The sequence below is a fragment of the Oryx dammah genome, unplaced genomic scaffold, assembly GCF_014754425.2.
Source record: "Oryx dammah isolate SB20612 unplaced genomic scaffold, SCBI_Odam_1.1 HiC_scaffold_6, whole genome shotgun sequence".
In the NCBI taxonomy this organism is placed as follows: Eukaryota; Metazoa; Chordata; class Mammalia; order Artiodactyla; family Bovidae; genus Oryx; species Oryx dammah.
Window position 1 is genome coordinate 35,547,501 of NW_024070190.1, and position 12,433 is coordinate 35,559,933.

The 12,433-nt window shown below is 40.5% G+C and overlaps 1 non-coding gene and 1 pseudogene across 1 annotated transcript; both read right to left on the reverse strand.

Moving 5' to 3' along the window:
* Nucleotides 1-471: 471 nt before the first annotated feature.
* On the reverse strand, nt 472-553 carry TRNAS-UGA. The gene has a single exon. It is a non-coding gene; the product is annotated as a tRNA-Ser (tRNA).
* Nucleotides 554-5,105: 4,552 nt separating this feature from the next.
* Nucleotides 5,106-5,952, reverse strand: LOC120865215 (annotated as a pseudogene).
* Between the last annotated feature and the right edge of the window lie 6,481 nt (nt 5,953-12,433).

Here is a 12,433-nt window from a genome sequence, read left to right on the forward strand (position 1 = left end):
GCGTTCCATCGTGTGGGTCTACCTATTCTACTTTAGAAGTTGAACTTTTAGAAGTTTGCATTTCACACCACTTTTAGATATTGTGAGGTTAAGGTGAAGGTGATTCTGGGATGGAAGGAGAGATAGTATTAGGTTTGCCATCAGTTTTAATGAGATGATTGCTTGTTCAGGCTATGATAGCCTGAAAATTCTCACCAATATTTATCTTCATTTTATTTTTATTCTCCGAATGAGGAACAAGATTCTGAAAGATTAGCTTGCTGTTTAGGATAAAGGAAGACTATTTCCATTAGTGGGAACAGCGGCATGTTCACAACACTGACACTTACTGGCTTTTCTTTGACACGTTTAATTTCTCTGTAGTCAGACCAGTTAGCCGGCAGATACCGGAAATTCAGCTGAAGAATGCGGATTATCATTTGAAGGTATTTATTAGAAATCGGTGAAAAAAAGAGTGAAGTCAACCGCTTCCGCAGCGAGCAGGGTTCGAACCTGCGCGGGGAGACCCCATTGGATTTCAAGTCCAACGCCTTAACCACTCGGCCATCGCTGCCACGGCGAGAAAGGGAAGGCGGAGACACTTTAGTGTTAAAACTGAGCACATGCGCACCAGACACGCTAGTGGGCGGGGCCTACAATCTTCCGGAGTTTTGCTGTGAGAGGCGGCCGGGGCTTACTGCTCAAGTTGCAGGAACTACCTTAACGCGAAGAAATAATAAAATCTCCCTTAAGTAGTTTAAGTAAACGCCTTTAAGGGAGGATCTTAGAAATCCTTCCCTTCCATGCGCTTGGAAAATCGAAAATCGCCACCCTGCTTAGCTTCTGGTCCTGCTGTTTGCTCTCCCGCTTCCTCATTAGGTCACAGAGAGAGATCTGAAACAAATAGCTCTCTCCTTCAGTGTTGCGGGCCCGCGCTCTGGAAAAGTTCTGCATCTTGGACTGCTTTGACCGCGGTGATCGCGTTTGAGCGCTTCTCTTTTTGCGGAATGATAGGGAGGAATGCGGCAGTGCTTGAGCCCTCCGCAGCTGCCCCGGGGCTCGCCTCTCCCAGGCTCTTGCCCATGAAGTCATGTTTCATTCTCTCCCCATTGACCCCTTCGTTGCTGAGCCCTTTTGGAAGAAAATGTGCCCGATTGTGTGGCCTCAGTTTTCTCAATTGACGGGGTGACTTGGAGATGCCTTGAGAACAAAGTTCTGCGAATTAGGTCTGCATTTTACCTTTAAATGCCATTAATTCCACCCCCCCGACCCCGACTTGTTAAGTGTAGCTTCTGCACTGGGTACTTTAACTGCGTTATTTCGTTAAGGTTCTCAGAATCCGGTAGGTCTGTACCCTGGTTCTTACCTCAGAGAACTGAGGCGGGAATGTGGCCCAAGGGTTGGCGCTGGGAATCCCAGGGTGCATGCAAGCACCTCCTACTCGCACACTGTGGCATCCTACTACCAGAAAGTTCTGTCTGTAGAAGGAAGATCTTCAGAAAACCATAGGCGGCCTTTTATTACTTTAAATTTCTGAACCTGTTCAGGGAAACGTTGCCATCTTTCTCATGGTAATTTCTCACAGAAATTTTCACAGATGCAGAAATTTTCCTGGGCGTGGGCCGGGATTTCATAGTAAGGCTGGAGAACGAATTCTTGCTCTTTGGAAGACCAGATGTTAAGTGACCTCAGTTGAAAGTTGTGTGAATTTTCTTGAGATCTTTTTCCAGTACCTTTCTCATCTAAACTTTAAAAAAATTAATTTTTATTGGAGTATAGTTGCTTTACAATGTTGTGTTAGTTTCTGCTGCATAGGAAAGTGAATCAGCCATACATATACATATATCCACTCTTTGGCTTTCCTTCCCATTTAGGTCACTGCAGAGCACTGAGTGGAGTTCCCTAGTGTGTATACACATACACATATGTGCTACTTTCTCAATTTATCCCACTGTCTTCTTCCCCACCCTCTTCATGCTCACATGTCTATTTTCAACCTCTGTGTCTCTATTCCCCTCCTGCAAACAGGTTCATTAGTTCCATTTTTCTAGATTCCATACATATGGATCTTCCCGATGCAGGAATTGAAACTGCATCTCTTATGTCTCTTGATTGGAAAGCGGGTTCTTTACCTCTAGTGCCACCTGGGAAGCCCAGTGCATTAATATACAATATTTGTTTTTGTCTTTCTGACTTACTTCACTCTATATGACAATCTATAGGTCCATCCATGTCTCCACAAAGGATCCAATTTCTCTCATTTTTATGACCGAGTAATTAATATCCCACTGTATATAGGTACCACATCTTTATCCATTCCTCTGCTGATGAACATTTAGGTTGCTTCCATAATCTGGCTATTGGAAATAGTGCTTCAGCGAACCTTTGGGTGCATGTGTCATTTTGAATTATGATTTTCTCTGGGTATGTGACAAGGAGAGGGATTGCTGGGTCATATGGTAGTTTTAGTTTTAGTTTTTTAAGGAACTTCCATATAGTGGTTGTATCAGTTTACATTCTCACCAACAATGAAAGAAGGTTCCCTTTTCTCCACAACCTTTCCAGCATTGTTTGTAGATTTTTCAAATGATGGCCATTCTGACAGGTGTGAAGTGGCATCTCATAGTAGTTTTGATTTGCATTTCTCTAATAGTGATGCGATACATGGGGTTGCAAAGAGTCGGACACGACTGAGCGACTGAACTGAACTGAACTGAATAATCAGTGATGTTGAACATCTCTTCCTGTGTTTGTCAGCCATCTCCCTTAGCTAAGCGCTGCACTCAATATGCCAGCAAGTTTGGAAAATTCAGCAGTGGCCACAGGACTGGAAAAGGTCAGTTTTCATTCCAATCCCAAAGCAAGGCAATGCCAAAAATGTTCAAACTACTGCATAATTGCACTCATTTCACAAGCTAGAAAGGGAATACTCAAAATCCTTCAAGCTAGGCTTCAACGGTCCATGACCTTCCAGATATACAAGCTGGATTTAGAAAAGGCAGAGGAACCAGCGATCATCAACCAGTGATCAACTGCCGACATCTGTTGGATCTAGAAAAAGCAAGGGAATTCCAGAAAATCATCTACTTCTGCTTCATTGACTGTGCTAAAGCTTTGGACTGTGTGGATTACAACAAGCTGTGGAAAATTCTTAAAGATATGGGAATACCAGACCACCTTACCTGCTTCCTGAGAAACCTGTAGACAGGTCAAGAAGCAACAGAGTTGAACATGGAACAACAGACTGGTTTCAAATTGGGAAAGGAGTACATCAAGCCTGTACATTGTCATCCTGCTTATTTAAGTTATATGCAGAGTACATCATGCAAAATGCCAGGCTGTGAATGAATGAATCACAAGCTAGAATCAAGACTGCTGGGAGAAATATCAATGACCTGTGACACCACCATTATGGCAGAAAGCAAAGAGGAACTCAAGAGCCTCTTGATGAAGGTGAAAGAGGAGAGTCAAAAAGTTGACTTAAAACTCAACATTCAAAAAACTAATATCATGGCATCCAGTTCCATCATCTCATGGCAAATAGATGGGGAAACAATGGAAACAGTGACTTTTTCTTGAGCTCCAAAATCTCTGTGGATAGTGACTGCAGCCATGAAGTCCAATGATGCTTGCTCCTTGGAAGAAAAGCTATTACAAATATAGACAGCATATTAAAAAGCAGAAATATCACTTTGCCGACAAAGGTCTGTCTAGTCAAAGCTATGGTTTTTCCAGTAGTCATGTACAGATGTGAAAAGTTGGACCATTAAGAAGGCTGAGCACCAAAGAATAGATGCTTTCAAACTGTGGTGCTGGAGAAGACTCTTGAGAGTCCCTTGGGCAGGAAGGAGATCAAACCTGTAAATCCTAAAGGAAATCAGTCCTGAATATTCATTGAAAGGACTGATGCTGAAGCTGAAGCTCCAATACTCTGACCACTTGATATGAAGAGCTGACTTATTGGAAAAGACCCTGATGCTGGGAAGGATTGAAGGCAGGAGGTGAAGGGGATGACAGTGGAAGAGATGATTGGATGGCATCACTGATTCAATGCATATGAGTTTGAGCAAACTGTGGCAGATGGTGAAGGTCAGGGAAGCCTGGCATGCTGCAGTTCATGGGGTTGTAGAGTCGGACACAACAGAGTGACAGAACAACAGCTTAACTAAAACAAGGTACTAAGTGTCTCAGTTCAGTTCAGTTGCTCAGTCAATTCCGACTCTGCGACCCCATGAATTGCAGCATGCCAGGCCTCCCTGTCCATCACCAATTCCCAGAGTTCACTCAAACTCATGTCCATCGAGTCAGTGATGCCATCCAGCCATCTCATCCTCTGTTGTCCCCTTCTCCTCCTGCCCCCAATCCCTCCCAGCATCAGCGTCTTTTCCAGTGAGTCATGAGGTGGCCAAGGTAGTGGAGTTTCAGCTTCATCAATCCCTCCAATGAACACCCAGGAATGATCTCCTTTAGTTTAAATCTATTTAATTGTGGATGACTCATTCGAAAAGACTCTGATGCTGGGAGGGGTTGGGGGCAGGAGGAGAAGGGGACGACCCAAGATGAGATGGCTGGATGGCATTGGACTCGATGGACGTGAGTCTGAGTGAGCTCCGGGAGATGGTGATGGACAGGGAGGCCTGGCGTGCTGTGATTCATGGGGTCGCAAAGAGTTGGACACGACTGAGCGACTGAACTGAACTGAACTGAATTGTGGATGAGGAGCAAAATACTTGAGAATTGTAAGAATAAGTTTTATCTAATTTGAGATTTTGCTTTTAAAAATTTTATCTTTTTGTTTGATTTTAATTTGGCAGAGCTACATGGGTGGTCTCAGTTTCTTTATGAACACTATATGAGAGCAAAATTATTTCTGACATTTCCAGGCATAACTTCTATCATGTATATTAACATTTACTTTTGTATCATGTATGCACATGTACTTTTATCATGTATATTAACATTTATATTGACGTTTGCTTTTCTACTAGACAGTATCCAAGAAGAAATAAAGCTTTGTCTTTTTATCTCTTATATTCTATGTATGCTGAGATAATCTATAATTTTATCTTACTATTTATTGGTTATATCTTGAAGTCTTTTTATTTATTTATTTATTTATTTATTTATTTTTTACCACAAATAAGATCTTTTATTTGTCACCATTAAGAGTTTGCATTTTAACCCGATTCTTGGACTGGTGGCTCGTCTCCATCAGCTCGTTCAACTTTAGCACCTGTCTCATCCCCAGTAGCTTTTCCAGAACTACTACCTTCACCATGTAGCTCCATGAGTTTTCCCAATTCAAATTTGGTCTTCTTCAGCATTTTTACTTTTCTAACGAAGACATCATGGAGCGGATAAATAGATTGGCAAGCCTTTTCTATGTCTTTTCCAATGCTATCTGGAATCAATGTATTGACCACCTCTTTCAAGTTATTTGTCTGCACCTCTCGGGTCATGATTTCCATCATCTTCTTGCGGATCTGGCGCACCTGCTGGTGCTGGGCGTAAGAGGTCTTCCAAATCTGATCGTTGCGCTTTTTAGTAAAACCCACACAGAACAGACGAAGCAAGTAACCATCGGTAGTCTTGAGATCAATGTGAGCTTCAATCATGGTCTGCCATTTTTTGACCATGGAGCACATTTTGCCACGGGTAAGATCCATACCATGAAAATTAGCCAGGCAGGTTTTGCCCTGAACATCCTCAGTGATTAGCTTGAATTTTCTAAATGCTACTTCATTATTTTGCAGATCAGCAAGACTCACTTCAAAAACACGACCTTTGAGGCCATCAGATGCGATTTTGGCTCCTTGAGTTCTCGTGAGCAATGTTTTCCCAATATTCCTTATATTGAACATAGCTGGTGCTTTCACATCATACCAATCTTTTTTTAGAAAATGGGTCAACCACTTTGTTCTTGGCTCCCTTTTTGCCTCCTTTCGTAAGGCGCTTGTTCCTGCCGACTGCCATGGTGCTGCTCAGAGAGCCAAAAGTTGAAGTCTTTAAAAAATTCCTTTCTTCTGTGTCATTGAATGATAATATTTATGGAAAATTCTTATTCTTCCCTAACTTCCCTTCCCCTTTTAAGAATTTTCTTCACTTGCTTAAACACTTGACAGTAATGAGAATTGATTATGGTTAAAATAGTTCAATCAGAAATTTTACTGAGGGTTTTTGTATGTTTGTGTAGAGGAAAGGAATGCTGCAAAGGAAAAGAATATTACAAAATTAATGTGCATTTGGTAAGAACAACTGTGAATAATTTTTCTTTGAATCATTTAAAAAATGCAATACCTAGGTTTAACATTATTTTGATAATTTTTCCTCCGAATTTTAATTTTCAGCTTCTTTGAGTTACTGTAGGCTTTTAAAAAGCTTAAATTGCCTTTTAAAATGATTTATCATATTGCTAAAATGAGCCAGGAGGTCAAATTTATTATAGGTGTTATTTTTAAAAAGTGTGAATTTCTAAATTAGTTCTTTTCCAGCATTAGCTCTTTAGCCTTGCCATTTAATGCAGTGAGTGGCAAGTAACAGAAAAAAAATAAAATGTATGTTTCAACCCAGTTATGTGTTATCATTCATGACAATAACATCATAAAAATTTGATTTTCAACTATGAACATTTTAGTTTATAAAGGTCCCCTATGATTCTGGTTGCCTCCTACTCCATACCACCCCCAGATTTTGTTCCTTTATGTGGTAGTTTTTATTAAGCTAATTTGCGTGTGGAAGGCAAATATTTGTAGCTTTCACTCAAAAACTTTCTTGATGCCACTTTCAGAGGCAGAATCCTGAGAGGGATAAGGCATATGTTTGGGAGCAGTGTGACATATCTTTGTCCTTTTATAACAAATCAAAACTTAATTTGAATTATTTTGATGATCCCCCCCCAATTTTAATAAATCAGAATTTAAATGTTGGAATAACATTAGAGCTAGTCCAATCCTTTTATTTTCACATAGGAACTGTGGCCCATGAGTGGTTGCCCAAGGTCACACATCTGATTAGTGGCAGATCCAAGACTATAATTTGTTATATTAGCCTACTTTGTTTACTAGATTTTGTTGCCCTTATGTTTTCTCTGTTAGTCTCTGGCTCAGTGACATGTAGCTCTAGAAGTGTGCATGTTCAATCGTGTCTGACTCTTTTCGACCCCATGGGCTGTAGCCTGCCAGTCTCCTCTATTCATGGGATTTTCCAGGCAAGAATATTGGAGTGGGTTGCCATTTCCTTCTCCAGAGGATCTTCCCAACCCAGGGATTGAACCTGTATCTCTTGCATTGGGAGGGAGATTAGGGAGCCAACAATAAGGAAGAGTTGTGAGTTGAACATTGAAAGCCTATGAAATATCAGATACTGAATATATTGTGGTGGATAATTTTTGCTCTTCTTTTTTCCAGTATGCATCCTCCAAACTGATGATGACACTTCAATTGCACTTAAGGAGGATGGATCCTCCCCCATTGGATGTGAACTTACTTCACCTGTTAGTCAAGGTATTCCATCCTGCTCTGGTTAAGGGGTAGGCATGGGACTTGGTTTTCTGTTGCTGAATAATAGGTTATCACAAACTTAGTGGCATAAACAACATGAATTTATTATCTTATGTTTCTATGGGTCAGGTGTGGGGTTACAGGTTGACTGTGTCCTCTGCTTAGGGTCTCACCAGTTTTCAAGGTGCTGACTGAGACTTTGTTCTCATCTAAGGCTTGGGATCCTCTTCTAGGATCACTATTTGTTACCAGAATTCAGCTCCTGTGGTTTCAGGACTTTTTGGCTGTCAGTGGAGGACCTTTCTCAGTTCCTAGAGAGTGCCCACTTACTTTGCCATGTGGCCCTCTCCACAACATGGTAGTCGGGGTTTTCAAGGCCAGCAGGAGAAAACTGCTCTCTAGTTTACTACAGTAGAGTTTTATATAATATAATGTAATCACTGCAGTGACTATTGCATCATACCACAGATCCTGCTCAAGTGAGGGGGATTATACAGGCTGTGTACAGTGTGGGCAGGGATCTGGGGAGCTGTCTTTGAATTCTGTCCAGCAGACAGCTCAAGCTGGGCCGATCAGACTCTCTCAGAATCCCTGTTCTTTCCATTATACAATTGTATTTTTATGGGCATCCTACACAGCACACAACCAACAAAGGTCCATCTAGTCAAAGCTATGGTTTTTCTAGTAGTCATGTATGGATGTGAGAGTTGGTCTATACAGAAAGCTGAGTGCCGAAGAATTGATGCTTTTGAACTGTGGTGTTGGAGAAGACTCTTGAGAGTCCCTTGGACTGCAAGGAGATCCAACCAGTCCATCTTAAAGGAAATCAGTGCTGAATATTCATTGGAAGGACTGATGCTGAAACTGAAACTCCAATACTTTGGCCTCCTGATGCGAAGAACTGACTCATTTGAAAAGACCCTGATGCTGGGAAAGGTTGAAGGCAAGAGGAGAAGGGGACGACAAAGGATGAGATGGCTGGATGACATCACCGACTCTATGGACATGAGTTTGAGTAAGCTCTGGGAGTTGGTGATGGACAGGGAAGCCTGGCGTGCTGCAGTCCATGGGGTTGTAAAGAGTCGGACACGACTGAGCGACTGAACTGAATTGAACTCAGCACTGCACAGTACATATGGTAACCAATGATAGGTAATCAGAGTGTGGAAATTTTAACTTAGCTGCTTTGTGTGCTTTTGTACTTCATTTAAAAGGAATAGAATTGGTAACAACTGCAGAGTTTGAGAGGCTTAGCCACCATTCAAGATTCTTGAATTTAATTCTATACTGATTGGAGAATAAACCTAGTTGTACATTTGTGACAACATATGTAAGGGGCTTAGTTCAGAAGGGGCCAAAAAATTTACTGATTTATTGGCAGCAAAACCCTGATGAAAATTTAGTTGTTAAATTACAGGCATCTTGAAAAGTGATATAAATAATTCTCATGAAAATTATTCCTTTGCAAATGACGGTATTTTTGCATGTATGTGTGCCCATTCGTGTCTGACTGAGTCTCCGTGGACTGGAGCTTACCAGGCTCCTCTGTTCATGGGATTTACAAGGTTAAAGAATACTGCAGTGGGTTGCCATTCCTCCTCCAGGGGCTCTTCCTAGGGATGGAACCTGTGTCTCTTACGTCTCCTGCACTGGCAGGCAGATTCTTTACCACTGAGCCACTTGGGAAGCCACCAATTGTGCTTTTGAAGTCTAAGCTATTAGTTGTGGATTGCTTTTTGATCATTATATTGCTTGTATGTATATATTTTAAAGAAGACTGGAGATACATCCTAGTAAGGACTAGAACAATTTGTTGGTAGGATTTTCCTACCTAATCAGTCCTCTAATGTGCCATGTCAACTAAGAAATAAAGTCAAGAATGATGGAATCCTCTTTTCTTGAAGGGTATGATGCTAGTATGATATTCAGTCTTGAATTCTCAATAGTAGCACCAACTGATCTTGAAACAGCAGAGATCTAGATCTACTAAAGACATCTTAGTATACTTTTAAGTGCAATTAAATATCAAAAGGGCAGAATAAATTTATTAAGGATGAAATCTTCACCCAGCTTATTTATAAGAATTGAATTGCCTTATAAAACTCTCTGGACTGGCTCTCTATATAGAATTGATGGTACTGGGGTTTCCAAGTGGGATTTTTTTAAAATTATTTTTTAAAATTTATTTTTAATTGGAGAATAATATCTTTACAATTTTGTGTTGACTTCTGCCATACAACAGTGTGAATCAGTCATAAGTATACACATCTCCCTGCCCTCTTGATCTCTCCCCAACCCCCTACCCAGTCCTACCCTCCAGGTTGTTACTCCAAGTGGTTTTTATAAAGGCAACTGATATTATGAACAGAGGTCATAAAAATAAATTTATGAATTATATAAAAATATAGCTATGATCACTGCATTATAGTTAAAATTGACTGGAAAACAACTCATAGACCAGTTTTCTTTTAACTTTAAGGAATTATAACTTTAACACTGTCCTGGTTCTTTGTAAAAGAATGCTGTCTCTTACTAATTCTGATTTCTCTTTGGGGCTATTCAATTATAAGGGAAAATCAAGTGTTGACCTTAGGCAGCTTATATAAGCTTATGAATTAAATATAAAAAAATCTTTCTTCTAAAGCCATGTTTTGGGATTGTTAAACAGCAATACATAACTAAGAATTCAACCCCCCATGCCCATAACTAGATTCCTTTGCTCTCCTTTCCATGTTTCTGTCAAATGTTTCCTGTTCACCCAGTATGTTGGAAAGTACTTATGATTCATGAAAATGGCTAACAGAGTGCTTAATTTTTTAGTAGGTTCTTGATACATGATAGTTCTCTTTTTATTATGAAAACAATGTGATAATGTTACAAAAAGTTTTAAGAAATAGAAAAAACCCTGACCCACTTAAGCCTTTTTTAGTATCTCTGCTTTATCTTTCCCCTTACACTTACATAGGTTTTTGCATAATTTTAATTGTGTATGTGACAATTTTTCTGCTTTTGTTCATTGAAATAAATTCATATAACATAAAATTCCCAATTTTAACCATTAAAGTACATGTCAGGGGCTTCCAGTACATTCATTACATGAAACCATCACCATTATCTATTGGGCTAGCCAAAAAGTTCATTTGGGTTTTTCCACAATATCTTGCTACAGAACATTTTCATCATCCTAGGAGGAAACCCTGTACCCATTAAGCAATCACTCCCTACTCTTTCACTCTTTCTTTTTCCTGGCAATTAATCTATTTCTGTCCCTATCAGTTCAGTTCAGTTGAGTCGCTCAGTCGTGTCCGACTCTGCGACCCCAAGGACTGCAGCACGCCAGGCTTCCCTGTCCACCAACTGCAGGAGCTTACTCAAACTCATGTCTATAGAGTTGGTGATGCCATCCAACCATCTCATCCTCTGTGATCCCCTTCTCCTCCTGCCCTCAGTCTTTCTCAGCATCAGGGTTTTTTCCAATTAAGTCAGTTCTTCACATCAGGTGGCCAAAGTATTGGAGTTTCAGTTTCAGCATCAGTCCTTCCAGTGAATATTCAGGACTGATTTTCTTTAGGATGGACTGGTTTGATCTCCTTGCAGTCCAAAGGACTCTCAAGAGTCTTCTCCAACACCACAGCTCAAAAGCATCAGTTCTTCGGCACCCAGCTTTCTTTATAGTCCAACTCTCACATCCATACATGACTACTGGAAAAACCATAGCTTTGTCTGGATGGACCTTTGTTGGCAAAGTAATGTCTTTGCTTTTTAATATGCTGTTGAGGTTGGTCATAAGTTTTCTTCCAAGGAGCAAGCGTCTTTTAATTTCATGGCTGCAGTCACCATCTGCAGTGATTTTGGAGCCCCCCTCCCAAATAAATTCTGTCACTGTTTCCACTGTTTCCCCATCTATTTGCCATGAAGTGATGGAACCGGCTGCCAAGATCTTAGATCTTTCTCTATAGGTTTGCCTATTATGTACATTCCATATAAATAGAATCATATGATATGTGGATTTTTGTGTCCAGCTTTTTTCACTTAGCATATCATTTTCAAGGTTATATGTGACTGTACCATACATCACTATTTTTTAATTTTTGTGTGTGTTTTGACAGTAATTTTCTGTGTTGCCTTTAAAAGATTGTGACAAAATATGCCTAACACAAAATATGCCATTTTAACTATTTTTAAGTGTACAATTCAAGATTCAGGGACACTGAATGCAATTACAGTGTTGTACCACCAACCACTATCCATTTCCAGAACCTTCTCATCATCCTGAATGGAAATTCTGTGCTTATTAAACAATAACTCCTGATTACTCCCTCTCCTCCTCAGCTCTCGGTAACCTCCCTTAGGTAGAATCATACAGTATTTATCTTTTTGTGTCTGGCATATTTTACTTAATGTGATATGCTTTTGAACTGTGGTGTTGAAGAAGACTCTTGAGAGTCCCTTAGACTGCAAGGAGATCCAACCAGTCCATCCTAAAGGAGATCAGTCCTGGGTGTTCTTTGGAAGGACTGATGCTCAAGCTGAAACTCCAATACTTTGGCCACCTGATGTGAAGAGCTGACTCATTTGAAAAGACCCTGATGCTGGGAAAGATTGAGGGCAGGAGGGGAAGGGGACAACAGAAGATGAGATGGTTGGATGGCATCACCGACTCAATGGACATAAGTTTGGGTAAGCTCCGGGAGGTGGTGATGGACAGGGAGGCCTGGTGTGCTGCGGTTCATGGGGTCGCAAAGAGTCGGACACGACTGAGCGACTGAACTGAACTGAACTGAATATTTCCAAGGTTTATCCATGTTGTATCATGTATCATAATTTCCTGCATTTTTGTGGTTTGTTTTTTTTGGCTGTTGATTGACGTAAGTTAAAACTGTATCATGTTGTCTGTTTCTGTCACTGTGGTTATTATCTTAATAGATGTAAAGTGGTTCAGTTCAGTTCAGTTG